Below are 12,179 nucleotides of genomic sequence, written 5' to 3' on the forward strand. Positions count from 1 at the left end.
GATGGTCAGCCATGTATTCTAGGACCACAATCTAACTGATTCCAAAATCTAATCCCTCATCTAGAAAAATGCATGCTTTTCATACAACAGTTCCAAAGTACCAGTTGACAGGGTACAGTGTTGATTGTATAAGAGTCACCTGGGTGCTTTGTAATAGGTGCAGAATCTTGAGCACAGTGACATTGCTACTGACGTAGAATGTCTCAGGCCAGGTATTTCTTATGTGCAGCCACGTTTGAAAACCACCACTTCAGTTAATGGGAGCTACAGAGCAGTGTTAGATATATTATCTTAGGGTATACATTGAGAAAATATCTTGGAAACAAAGAAATGGGATTAAGCAACATATGTGAATGATATCATATCATTACTGTAACATTCTTAACATTTCAAAGGTATAAAACCCTAAAGAAGATCAAATTTGTGTACTCAGAACATTTTCCTAAAAAATGGTGATCTAGGGCAAACAAATTTGTTTACTACTGTATTCTATTTAGCCCTTTCCTAGAAATTCAGAAAATATTAAAGCCTCTGAGAAATCGTGCAGGCAACTTCTAATTTACTTCAGTATCTCTTAAACTTACTTCAATACAGGAATATCCCCAAAGCATATCTATTAAGGACCTGTACAATGATACTCTTAGGCATATCATTTGAGAAATGCAGTTTTAAAATGATTTTTTGTCAAATATTATGTTTCATGGAAAAAAATATTCCCTGTACATTGGTATATTTCAATAGTTAGGCCTCCTCTTTACTGTATGAAATGTTTTAAAAAAAAACAAAAGAAATTATAAGTTATGATTAAATGCCTATTATTTAAGCCAAACTTTTAAGTGATATTAACCCCAGTATAATTCTTCTTAGTTAAATCTATACTTCAAATTGAGTTAGTCATGTAATTTTCCATTTCTAATTAAACCAATTAAAGCAGGGTATTTCCTACTGACCTACTTTCTAGGATTTAAAAGATAAACTGAGAAAAAAAATCTTCTGAAGTTTGGAATATTTCAAGAGCTTCATTAAAATAACTTGAAAGTTTCATTTGGGTACAACTTTTATTTTATGGTTTAAGTATGTAGCACAGAAGAAGACTGGAAGATTGTTGAAGCAAATTTAATAAAAGCAGAGTTTAGAAGAGACAGTGCTATTTTATAGCTGTTTTATGTTTGTTTGTTTGTTTGTTTTTTGCTTTGAAGGTAGAAAAAGCTCTGAAAGAGAAAGGATTAAGTTTTATTTTACCCAGGACAGCATTAAAACTGATTAAATGGTTCCACTGAAATAGCAAAATCACCATCTCTCCCACATATACCAGTAAAAAATTTAATCTTAAATGGGGCAGTGCTGGGGAAAAGAACTGAATAAATTTATATCAATTTGAATTGACACCCAGCAGCCTGTCAGAAAATGGCTACTCATACTTCATCCTCAGCTGAACCCCAACTCAGTGCCAGGAGGACACACTTCCTATTCCAAGGCAAATCTTTCAAATCTGACATCTTATGACAGTGTGTTTATGGACAAACCATGTTGTCCTAATGTCATTTCTAGGCAACAAAAAAACAGCCTTAACAGTGATCAAGTCTTACCCTTCCATTTCATTAACAATTAATTTAAAAACAAAATACACTGAATATGAAATTCTCCACCTTGAATGTCCACCCATATAATATAGTCTCGTTTTGAATAGAGGCAAAAGAGGATTTTCAATTCTAGGGTTATCTCCCTGAAAAAGGGGGGAAAAGATGATAATTTGATAAGAGATTATTATAAGGTAAGCCTGGTTAAGACATATCGAATCAATATACCTAACAAAAGCAAAAAAATTTGTTTGGAAAATTGGATTGCAGAGATCCCTATTTTCTAATTTAATTGTCACACATTTATAAAATCACATATCTGTGTGATATATTTTATATAATGCTTATTTGCTGAAAAGCAAGACTACAAAAGCAATAGATGTTGCACCACCACTTATGGAATAATCATCTAAGGACACAACACTGCCAAAAAACTTTTTTGTCCTTGATACCTAAGAGTACACTCATGTCTACCTCAAGAGAATTTATAATGGATAACAGTATTAAGTATGTGAATATTGTGCTACATTACTGTGGGTGAGATCATTTTGGAATAAATAGTATACTGTCTCTAATGTATGATAGTCTATCTTAAAAATGATATCCAAATGCCTCAGCTTTTTTTGGTTACTTATTTATTAATACAAAATATGTGCATTAAACACCTGCTGTAAGCTCTAAGCACACAGCACTAAACAAAATAAATACCCTGTTCTCATACAGACAATACATAATGATAATACATGCTATAAGAAAAGTAAGTCCAGGATAGGTAAGAGAGAAGATGGAGATATGAGAGTGGTGTGGATGCTACATCACATAGGGTAATCAGAGGAAGCATTTCTGATGGATCAATATCTGAACAGACACCTGAATTGAGGGGGTTATCATTTCCTTCCTTCTATCCATTCATCCATCCATTCATTTGTTAATTTCAAGAAAGAGTTTTCCAGGCAGTGAGAATGGTAAATGCTAAGGCTCACTTATTGTTCAAAATAGATGAAATAATAGTACTTATGATGGCTAATATTTAGTACACATCATATACAAGGTATCTTACAACAGGGAGAGAGGGAGAAAGGGAGGGAGGGAGGGAAGGATGAAGGGAGGAGGGGGGGAGAGGGAGAGGGAGAGGGAGAGAGAGAGAGAGAGAGTGTGTGTGTGTGTGTGTGTGTGTGTGTGTGTGTGTGTTTTAATCCCCAATGCACATATCCTCACTAAATGCTGGTTGTCTGGTTTACTACATATGTCTTTGGCCAATAAAGACTCTACAGTAGGCTTTCTTGACTAGTACTACTGTCATTTTGGGCCAAATATTCTTTGTGGTGAGGGGCTGTCCTGTGCACTATGGGATGTTCAGCAGTATCTTTGGCTTATACCCACAAAATGCCAGCAGCCTTTCTCTTACCAGTTTTGACAACCCACAATGTCTGTAGACATTGCCAAAATTTGTCCTAGATGTTAAATTACCCATAGTTGGGAACCAATGCTCTTTAAGTTTCTAGAGTCACCAGAGTCATTACTGGCTTCTTTTAACCACCTAGCTGAGTTTCTTTCTTTTTTTTTTTAAGTAATAATATAGCTCTTCCTAAATACATATTTTCTAACTAAAAATCAATAATTGAATTCTAAAAACTCAAATATGAACCTTAAAAGTCAAATCTTTCAGCTTCTTATATGTGCATGGCCTCTGACTTTGGAACATCTTTGAAGTTTAGCCTTCTTGAAACTTAATTTTTTTAGTGTAGTGTGTTACTATACTTCTCACAGAAACATACTTCCATTATTACTAGACACTTGTTTCTAGAAGGTTCTATATCTTGATACTAATACATGAAAATATAAAAAGTTACCTGTAAATAACTGATACCTCATCTTCAATTTGCCTGTATGCTCTGTTATATGGATTTTTTTTCCAATTTAAAAGAAAGGTTCATTTACTCATAAGAGCCATTTGAGAACCACAGAACTATTTTTGTCACTTAATTTGAATAATAAAAAAATTAAACACTTTTGTGTCATGGCCCGTTTTTTCAGTTATTGTTTTTACCTAAGAAGAAAGTCACTGATAGCTATCAACTATGTGGAGCCAAATGTTTTGGCAAGAACATCAGATTCTTTAGAGTCCTCTCTTTCCCATCTTCCAATCATTATGTGGATAGATAAATGAAGCACTGTGGAAGGCCTAAGACCATTATTCATATGGTGATCCTCAGGTGTTTAGAGGCAATATGGACAAAATACAGATTAAGATGGACCAGCCTCCCCCTAGAGTAAAACCTAGACCCTAATGTAGATTCCCCAAAGCTAACTGTATGACCTTGAGCAAGTCATCTAATCTCTGAGACTGATTCTTCATCTATAAAATCCATACTAATGGCCTCCTAAGATTATTGGAAGAATTACATGAGATTAATGAGTATTTTTAATGAGTATCATACATCAAGTTGTTTGGGGGAAGGCATTGTTCACTGAAATACGAGTCATGAGTTTACAGGTAAAGAGAAGCTAACAACAATTCATATCCGAAATATACACCTTAGAGCCAGATGCAACAATTGGGCTAAACTTTGGGAGGTCTATTTGGGGATAAAGTTGGATGAAAATAAAACCTAAGCAAAACCAGAATTTTTCCATGAAATTTGTATAAACATTGGGATGGAGAGGGCAAATTCTTTCTTTATATTGCTCTTTGTGAGATGGATATGAGTCTAGAGCCTCAAGTAATCATCTTTGATAACACCTTATAAGAACTTTCCTGAGAAGGATACCATCACAGAAGAAAAGAAAGCCCAGAATGAGTGCTGATTACATCATTCGAACCACTGCCTCTAGCTGTGTCCGAAGCCAGGAATCATCCATAGTAATTCCCATTTGGTGAGCCAATCAACTATCTTTGCTCCTAAACTAATTCTGGCACTTGCAACTGAGTAAGTCCTCTCTAATATAGTCCACCCAACAAGAAGCTGATTGCTTCATAATTCATTCATTTATTCACAAAATATTTACACCCACTGGCTGCACACCAATACCAACATTTACTTTTCTTGAAAAAAAAACTGCTCTGTATTAAAGTTTCTCTCCATTTTAAAAACAAAGCAGAATATTCACTATGATGAGTACGCATCATAAGCAGAAAAGATCTACAAAAGTAGAAAAAAGTCCAAGTAACTGAAAAATTTAGATGGTAGAGCTGCTGTGCAGACACTACCATTCTTTAAGAGCACCACATACAACAAGTAACTTATGTGAATAATGCATAAATGTTTTTAAGGTAAACAAATCATGTTGGGCAGTTAATTCATAACTATAATTTTCAGCATTAAAGGAATACCTCCTCATCTTAAATATTAATGTGTGGGTATTAATCCAGTCTTATTAGAGACTATGATGTGTTTGTACAGATTTGTGCTGAATATACTTTTACTACATTGTCTGTAATAAATTATTGCAGCCATGAAAAAAAATGCCTTTTCTGATAACAAAGTATCTGAAAAGGTAGATTGATACATAATTTGTGGACGTAGTTGCTAATAGTATTTTCATAGTAATTTTGGTAAAAATACATTAATTTGGGGCCTATTTATATATTTGATAAGGGAAAAATCATTAAGCTAATTATCAAATGTAACCCAATAGAGACTGTAATCTGACTATAAAACTGCACTATAAGTGGCTATGTTGTTCACTTGAAAAGCAGGCTAGTTGTGGGATCAATGGAAAGGTTGAGATTGGAAAGAGGAAATGTAACAATCAGTAGTATAATGTGCTACTTAACAGCTTGGACTCTAGATCAGACTGCTTGGGTTTGAATTCAAGCTTTGATATCACCTGGGTGTCTCAAGGCAAGTCTTTTTACTTCTTTGAGTCCATTTATCTTACCTTTGACATGAGATTGTTAAGAAGATTATTAAATGGGTTACTCATAAGTGACCCAGTTAGAATGGACCTTGATAAATACTATCAAGATAAAGAACTGGCTTCATATCATGAAAAACAAGTAGAAGCTCTGCTTTTTGGTAATATGTAGTGGTTGTAATCTATCCATTTTGTTATCGAGCATAACTTGAGAAATCTTTTTTTCCTGTTGGTAGCTAATAGATTATTTCATTCTTGTATAAATAAGATTTTATATACCTTGAGGTTAAGAATTGAAGAGAACTTTCATATTTAAGTGGATTTAAGTTGATGCCAAGTACTACTCATCACACTCTAATAATTAAAATTATGTGGTGAGTCTTTGGCTATAGAAAAGGGAGAAAAAGAAAGAGAAGAACTTTATATTGCAATAAGGAGAAAAATTAGTGAAATTTATATATTCTCAAAAGCTATGGGAAACATTGTAAATCACTGTAACCAATATGGCTTTGTTTATAGTAAAGGTCATAAAGATGCTAATACCTTTCGACTCAATAATCCCACTCCTGGGGAATGTATTAAAAAAATAATTCAAACAAAGCACATTACACTTCTGAACAAAAGTACTCAATGAAGTGTATTCCATCAAAGTAAAAACTGGAAAAACAATCTATACAGTCCAACAACAAGCAAATCATAGTATATCAAAAGTCACATAAAAAAATTAAAAATATACTTTTGAGTACATTCCCTTCAAATCACAGATACCTATGATAGCAAAAAAATTATACTATTTTAGTATATATTTTAAAATATAAAGAAAGCCTCTAAATTTAGTAATAAGTGAGGAGAATTATTTTTTAAAAATTGCAAAATTCTCTTAGACTCTCACACTATTTCTAAATTGTGGCCCTTAGAGAGTTCATAATCTCTTCAAAGAGTCAAAATTAACACAGTAGAAACAATAGAAAGTGATGTAATTTTACTTTAAATTAAATATTAAATGATGTGGTAAGATGAAGGCTGTGGGATTTGAGAAAAAGGCTGCAACTGGCAGGAATGCAGCATTCAGAAAAGATTTTATGAAGGGAGGAAACAACATATGTTGTGAGGAGAAGAAAGAACTCCAAGAGTGGAAAGCAACAGACGTAAGGGCCTGGCAGAGAGGCGGGAGGGAGGCCCCAGCCCTGTGCGGGGTTCCTGTATGAACTCACAGACTGGACAGCTGAGACACCAATTTATGGGATGTTCTCCCGAAACGTAAGTCACTTTCTTTAGTACCTGGAGAGGCTTCTGATGAGACTCATCAGGACAGTTCACAAGTAGCATGCACTTCAAAGTTTTGTTCTGTTACCTCTACCAATCACCTTCTATAGCTTTGGCAAAAGTTTTTCTGACTCCTACTCTCAAGTTTTTCCCTTCTTTGGCATTATTTTCTGGTATGACTATACTCATTTATTTACTTGATTACAGAGGCAACACAAAGGGTAATGATAATAGGAGTATTTGGGAAAATGAAATCATTTTTCTTATATTAAAGATTAATAAGCATAATTCTGTTAACCAACTATTAAATGGCTTCCATCCTAAAGCCCATAACAGAAATCATGTGGATCTTTCAGTATTTCAAAAAGCCTGATGGAATATTTACCTATGGTGATATCTCAATGGAAATTCAAAGATAATTCACTTAAATAGCATTCATAACATTTTTTAAGTGCTTATTTTGATAACACATGCCAGAGTGAAAAAATGAAAACAAATGACTTAATTTGTTTTGATAAGCCATCTTTCCAAACACAAGGACTGAAGAAGATAGGGGAGAAGAAGAATTTTAAAAATTAATGGTCCTCAGTGATTGAAAGATTGAGGATGATTTAATTGCTACACATATATTTAAAAAATAATATTAGTAAGAAAAAATCCTTTCCTTCCCTCTAAACTACCTTTTTAATGTCTAACTCCTGCTTTATCCTTGTTATGTTCTCACCTGGATTTTTAATGTTTTCTTGTCTCATTCCTTAAATCCATCCTACAAAGCTGCCATGGGACCTTCTTAAATTGTATATCTAACCTTATATATCACAGCCCTGCTTACATTCTTTAATGGTTCAGCACTTTCACAGGATAACTAAATGTTAAGGCATTGCAATCTTTCACCATCAGTCCCACTCCTCCTCAACATAACCATTTTCCAATTCATGTTTTGAATTACTACGATTCATTTCCTTGTGGTTTTCTCAACAAGTCCTGCTCTCATACTTCTCATGCTTTTGACCACACTGTTCCTTCTGCCTAGAATATCCTCCCTTGGGCATTGTCCCATCAACCCATCCACGTCCAAGAGAACAAAACATCTTCATTCTCTATGGACAATGCAAGACACTGGTCTGAAGCATGCTTCCACATCCTGAGGAGACGACTGGTGATTCCCCTGCGCCCTGTGGAGGACTTAAACCTCTTCCAGGACAGGTTCTGTCTGCATCTTTATGCCTCTCTAATGCCTAAAGTTGTACTGGCTCTGTATTAGGTACCCCGTAGGACTAGCTCAATAAATTGTTTAGACTTATTCATCATAAATGTAAGTTCCTTAGCAGTTAAGAGTAAAATTCTTTAAGATGTACTTTCCCACCCAGTGGGAATCACTATTGGTCACAGTTTCTTGAATATTTTCTGCAAGTTGGTTATAGGAGAAAAGATGCATTATTTCCCCAAAAATTTAGTGAACAAACAGTGAAAATGCTATTCTCCAACACTATCAAGACACATGTTTATAGAAAAGTCTCTGCGTCAGGTTAAGACAACTTATGTGAAAGTATAGATACAAGAAGACATATTGGTTGGAATACACTAAGTCACAGGTACCCAAAATACCAAATTCAAACTTAGAACTCGGCAGCCAAAATGCCTGGATCTTACTCAGCTGGTTATATACTAAGCAAATAACGTTGTACAACTAGCTGTATGACCTTGGACAAGTCCCTTCATCTATCTCAATTTTTATACATGTAAAATGAAAATAACAATAGTATGGAAGCACTACATAAATGTTAACTATTAGTAGTTAAATAGGGCTAATAAAATGATATTAAGGAAGTTTAAAAGATAAAGTAACTTGGCGCCTAGAAGTAGAATAAATGGGTCCATAGGTGGTTTGATGTGATAGCTTACAATGTCATATAGGACTGGTTTCTTCCTGCACCTTGAAATCAGCTCCACCTTAAAGCTAACATTTCTCAGAGTTGCCAAACCAGCAGAATATAGAAGCAAGCAAGTAAATAATGTTTACACTCACTCTTATTGAATATCTTGGGTCATACAGCTTCCATCACTGGGTAGGAACAAGCCTACCTCTGGATCTGGAAGTGGGATCAACTTCCCCTGAAGTACATGAATAGCAAAATGAAAACCTGGGTACCTTTGAGAACTTGAGGAATGAGGGGAGATACCAGACAGGGAACCAACAAGAAGTATGAAGGCAATGTAAAATTCATGAATTTTAAACCAAAGAAATCTTATTCTCACAGCCATCTGTATTCAAAAGTCATATCAGGTTTAGCAACCAGGCACAAAAATTCCTTTCAACCAAGATGAATTTCTAGCATGACATCGCCAACAAAAAGTGCTGTTCTCAGGGAAAATCCTCTGACTTAGAAGCATCTGCTTCTAATTTCCACAATGAAATCTTTGATTCCTTCATTCATGGGACTTGCACACAATTCTCTCTGACACAGGAATTATAGTTTTGTAGATAATGATTTTTCTGTAAAGTTCTCATTATCTGGTAGCAATATATGGAATCTTAACATTATCTTTACTTATTTTCCCTCTGAAATACTCCCCCGCCCCAAAGAGCGTATAATTCCTTTAACAAAGATTAACAAAACATTTAGAAAGTTTCTAGCATTCTTAGAACATTGTATAAGAATATTCTATATCATGAAAAATCTCCTATGAACAACAATAAAATATATAAGCTGGAAACAAACAAGTCCATTGACAATACAATAAAAAGTACATTAAAAACATTCAGTAGTGACAATTAATGATCTACAGCTACACATTAAGTATGAATCTCAAAACAATGTTGAGTTAAAAAAGCAAGTATCAGAAGTATATATATTATATAATTCTATTTCTGTGAACAGAAATTTTAAAAATAAGCAAAAACCAAAGAAAAATTCATTTGGAGGCATTATAAATGTGATAAGACTCTAAAGAAAAGCAAAGGTGTGATTAACCTCAAAATTATAACAGTGGTGCTGGATGGGGGTTGGAGAAGTATTCAGAAAGGGACAGGGAGCTTCGAAGACTCTAGAGAAACATTCTTCTTAAATTTGGTAGTAAATCCAATGGTGTCTTTTATCATTATTATTTCTTGAAATGCACATAAACATTAAAAACATTTTTATTTGTCTATTTCACAATCTCAGTAAGTAAAATAAATCAGAAGTACTGATGTTGATAATGCTGTAAATAATCACATACTGGTGGTTAAATTTTTTAAATGATACATAATGTAGAACAAGTATGAGATTCTGCTGTAACTGCCTATAGCTGCTTGTAACTTCTATAATGTTTCACATAAGAGGAATCCATTGAGTTCCTACACAGAGTGTACCATGTACTAATGTGATCATTATAAAATATTATTTCACCTACTACATGATTGTTTTCATGGCTCTGAAACTGTAAATAAGCTTAGAGCTTTTAGTGTTATTAATTAATTTTTTATGAGACAATTAGTTGACACATATATAGATTAATTTCTGAGTTTCTACCCATAACTCCATGGAAAACTTTCAAGGAAGTGTAATTAAATGAAAACTATATATTGTATCATATCTGAGAGATGACCTCATCCAGCTCCTTAATTTTATGAGTTAAAAAAAATTCAACATCTTGAGAGAACGCCCTGACCAATATTATCTGAGTCATTTGGGGGCCCAATGTATGCTTTTTCTTACAGGATCTTTTTCAGTTCTATTAAAACACTCTAATGGTTAGAAAATAATTTAGTCTCTTTCATAAAGTTAATGATTTATATATTTAAATGAAAAGTTAAGAAATGTGCTAAAAATGACTCAGAAAGTCAAATATACCAAGTGTTAATAAAACATGCCTTTTACCCTGAAAACTAGAGAAAAAAATCTCTTCAGATCATATAAATCTTTCACCTTTTATTAAAGAAAAATTTTATGTAGCCTGAGAAAGACTTTGAAATGCCAGGAATCCAAGTTTTACCCTTATACAACACAAATTTCAGGGCTGAGATTATGTTATTCCTGAGACACACCCAAAGTAGTAGCACTGGACACAGGCCATGCCCTCACTCACACAGAATGGTGCAAAGTGAGACTCATGGGGCAAGTCATTCTTTACAGTAAAAGATCAAAAGCACAATCTATAGACTTCAAAGTAAAAAAAAAAAATAACTCTGAACAATTCTAACAAGGATTTCTACTACTACAAAAGTCCTTATTTAACACCCACTTTGGGGTTTTGCTATGAATACATAGGTTGCAGACAAAGTTGTCACATCCATTCAGAATTCTGATTGATAGTTTTAAAAGCACTTAAGATACAATGATAAAAGTGTTTATCTAATATATAGCTTCTTTATTATAGTTTCACAAAATACTTCCCATTGTCATTGTCATGTAGGGATTCAATCTCCAACTCATTAAAAGACACTTCTATCTTAACACAGCCTTCATTAACTTGAGACCAACAATCCAATCTTTAAAAGCAACCCATTTCCCTAGGGTGTCATAAAATAATAGTCAAATCTACTCTGAGGAGACAGAGGTGTCTTGTGTTGTTCTAGAGACTACTGGTGGCTGGAGGGAGCATCACAGAAAATCAGGGCTGCACCCCTTATGTTTTTCCCAAAGAAAAACCACCTTACCTCAGCTTTAATCAGAAACTGTCTCTCCTTACCTGTCATCCACTGCTCAGTTAATTGCCTTACCCCGCTTCTGAAAGATGACTACCACAGATTTGCCAGTTCCACCAAATGGCTATGATATGTGGATATCATTTTCCAATGGTACTTTACTGTGGAATAATATTCTATTTCCCATATGCCAATTTGCAGGTTTTATTTGTTTTTTTTTTTAATTTATTTTATTTTATTTTTTTAGTATTTATTTTTTTAGTTTTCAGCAGACACAACATCTTTGTTTGTATGTGGTGCTGAGGATTGAACCTGGGCCGCACGCATGCCAGGCGAGCGAGCTACCGCTTGAGCCACATCCCCAGCCCATGCAGGTTTTATTTGTAAAACTCTTCTCAACTGGGATTTTGAAATAAGCTACAGACTAAGTCAACTATTATCCATTTTTCTAAAAAAAAAAAAAAAAGATAGACATAAAACCACACAGTGAACCTCTAGACTCTCTGGTATGTGAAGATGACAAAACTCCATAGTTCATCACTGAATAGCCTAGTAAAGTCACCTCCTTTTGACAAACCAACTCAGTGGATTTTCTGGTTGTATGATGTGCATCCCTCTCCATATTGCCAAAAGAGAGCATTCCTTCTTATGGTAGTCATCCTGTGATGCTGTAAGAGACTTAAAGTCTGGTTTTTAAAGGGTGTGGAGGAAGGAAAATAGAATTATATGTTACCTTACACTAACAAGGTTAATCTTCCATGAAAAATAGAACCATACATCAACTCTGAAGGACAGAGTTAAAACAAACAAACAACAACAACAACAAAAAAAAAACAGCCAAACAA

The 12,179-nt window shown here is 34.2% G+C and overlaps 1 protein-coding gene across 3 annotated transcripts in view; it reads right to left on the reverse strand.

The window, feature by feature from the left end:
* Frmd6 (FERM domain containing 6) overlaps positions 1-12,179 on the reverse strand; it is an 85,753-nt gene that overhangs the window by 43,272 nt on the left and 30,302 nt on the right. The window lies entirely within an intron of this gene.

Source organism: Ictidomys tridecemlineatus, chromosome 5 (assembly GCF_052094955.1).
Source record: "Ictidomys tridecemlineatus isolate mIctTri1 chromosome 5, mIctTri1.hap1, whole genome shotgun sequence".
Lineage (NCBI taxonomy): Eukaryota > Metazoa > Chordata > Mammalia > Rodentia > Sciuridae > Ictidomys > Ictidomys tridecemlineatus.